The sequence below is a fragment of the Jaculus jaculus genome, chromosome 4 (assembly GCF_020740685.1).
Source record: "Jaculus jaculus isolate mJacJac1 chromosome 4, mJacJac1.mat.Y.cur, whole genome shotgun sequence".
NCBI lineage: Eukaryota > Metazoa > Chordata > Mammalia > Rodentia > Dipodidae > Jaculus > Jaculus jaculus.
The window spans coordinates 76,688,263-76,691,083 of NC_059105.1; the positions used below are offsets into that span (position 1 = coordinate 76,688,263).

Sequence of the window (2,821 nt, forward strand, 5' to 3'; positions counted from 1 at the left end):
TGTGCCTCAGTGACTTGGGCTATTTCAGCCTGGGTGAAGGTAGCAGCAGATGGCTGTCCAAAGCTTTGATGTGGAGACAAGCTTAGAAAGTCTGTCACTGGCTGGGCATGGTGGCATTCAGGAGGCAGAAGTAGGAAGATCGCTGTGGGTTCAAGGCCAGCCTGAGACTGCATAGTGAATGCCAGGTCAGCCTGGGCTAGCGCGAGACCCTACCTCGAGAAACAGAAAAAGAAAAACCAAAAAAATAAAAAGAAAAAAGAAAGTCTGGCATTGTATCCTGTCCAGTCCCAGCCCTGAGTGTATACCTGGTACCTACTTTGTACTCCCCAAGGTGCAGGTAGGGCAGTACCACCACCTTATCTGGAAGCCGAGGCCAGGGATGCGCACCAGACAACTGACCCAAGAAAATGATCCAAGGAATTTGGTTGGATTAAGGGTAGTCTGGGAGGGAGGCAGGGAGGCCTGTGGGAGCCATAGTGAAGTGTCCGGATTAATGGTCTGGAATTGGAGGCCTGGAAGGGGGGGTGCAGGGAACCAAGGGGGAAAGGAGAAGCCAGTAAGGGAGCACCGGATGAGGGCACTAAGAAACCAGCTGAGGCACGGGGGTGGGCACCAGGGGTCAGAGTTCAGACTCCCCCACCAGCAGCAACAGCATCCCTACCAGCAACCACAGGGCCGAGGTGGGGCCGGGGCCCTCGTTGTGACCGGCAGGGGCGGCAGTCCGCAGTCCGAGTAGGGCTCCAAGCAGCCCACGAAGGCCATGACGTGCGCGATGTTGTTCTGCTCCTGGAAGCCGTGCACCAGGTGCGCCTGCGGGCCGCGCGCGAAAACGGCCACGTCCTCGCCGCCGTGCGTCTCCGACGACAGCCGCTCCGCCGCCTGCTGCCAGTACGCGGGGTGGCTGCTCTCTTGGTCAGTAACATCAGGCCGGACCCCTCTCCTGAGTATGTAGCCTGGGCCGTTCCCGTACAAGATGGAGGTAAAGGATTTGCCATCCTGACCATTGAAGGGAGCCAGCCTGAACATGGAGGTACCCCGATATGTGTAGCCACCAAAGGAGAAGACATGGGAGTGATCAGCAGTGACCACCGTCAGCGTGTCCTTCTCATTGGTGAGCTGGCTAGCCCTTTCGATGGCAGCGTCAAACATGACAGCTTCATTCAGTGCCAGGTAAGCTGAGGACTTGTGGTGACCATGGTCGATGTGGCCACCTTCCACAAAGAGGTAGAAACCCCTGGGGTTCCTATTCAGCAGGCGCACAGCCACTTCTGTCATCTCCATCAGGGATGGGTCGAGTGTGGGATCCAGGTGGCTCTCATACCTCAAGTGTTCAGGCTCAAAGAGACCCATGAGGTGAGTCACTGCTGGGTCCTGCGATGCCTGAATGAGTTCTGTGTGATTCCAGACATACCGGGCCCCCTGGTGCTTAGCCAGCCATTCCTTTACCAGGTTCCGTCCATCCAGCCTGGTTCCATACTGGGCTGAGTGTTCAGGGTCCTGTGTCTCCCTGGGAAACATGAACTTGCGGCCCCCACTGAGGATCACATCAATGTCCATGTTGGAGACCAGCTGCATAGCGATGTCCTTGCAGCCTTCTTGCAGTGCTGAGGTGGGCATCTGTGCGTCCGAGTACCAGTTTTGGTTCACCGTGTGCGCGTAGGTGGCGGCGGGGGAAGCGTGCTGCACCGAGGTGGTGGTCACCACGCCCAAGGACTTTCCTGCTTTCTTGGCACGGTGTATCACAGAGATGACCTTGCTGCCCCATGTTGCGTTGCCCTGGTCAACTTGGGCAGCTGCGCTCAAGCCGATGATCTTGAAGTTGGTCTCGACTCCGCAGGGATAGGCTATGGCTGTGCCTGCGCTGTCTGGGACCTGTCTGTTCACGTTGTATGTCTTGGACAAAGCCATGTATGGGAAGCGGTCCATGGCCAGGGGTGTCTCGGGCCCTGGATTGCCTGCCCTCTGTCCCTTTAGGATCCGGGTGGCTGTCACCATAGATACTCCCATGCCTTCCCCCAGGAAGATGACGAGGTTCTTGGCTGAGGTTTGAATGGGCCGCAGCTTCTTGGCGGCGTCCAGGGCCTCAGCCGCCTTTCGGTTCCAGAAGGCTGGGTTCTCCTCCTCCACTGGCCAAGGGGAGACCAGAGGCAGGGTCAGACTGAAGGCCAGTGTGTGGGGGTGAGGGGCAAGCAGGTAGGGGAGCCCCAGTACCTGGGGTGATGCCATGGGACAGCCTGAGACCCAGCAGTAGCAGCAGCACCTAGTATACTTGCATAACGGTGGCTCTCTAATTTCTTAATATAGGCACTTACAGCTATAAATTTACCTCTTAGAACTGCCTTCATTGTGTCCCACAGATTTGGGTATGTTGTGTTCTCATTATCATTTGACTCTATGAATTTTTTTGATTTCCTTCTTGATTTCATTGGCCCATTAATCATTTAGTAGTGCATTGTTTAGTTTCCATGATTTTGTGTATGCTCTATAGCCTTTCTTGATATTGATTTGTAGTTTAATTCCATTGTGGTCAGATAGAATGCAAGGGATTATTTCAATTTTCCTGTATTTGGTAAGATTTGCTTTGTGTCCTAATATGTGGTCTATTTTAGAGAATGTTCCATGTACTGCTGAAAAGAATGTATATTTTGAACCATTTGGATGAAATGTCCTGTATATATCTGTTAGGTCCATTTTTTCTATGACCTCATTTAGTCCAGATGCCTCTCTGTTTATATTTTCCTGGGATGACCTGTCAATTGATGAGAGTGGGGTGATAAAGTCACCCACTACCACTGTGTTTGGTGTTATCTGTGACCTTAGT

At 53.5% G+C, this 2,821-nt stretch overlaps 1 pseudogene; it reads right to left on the bottom strand.

Moving 5' to 3' along the window:
• Positions 1-619: 619 nt before the first annotated feature.
• On the bottom strand, positions 620-2,275 carry LOC101615683 (annotated as a pseudogene).
• Positions 2,276-2,821: the final 546 nt, after the last annotated feature.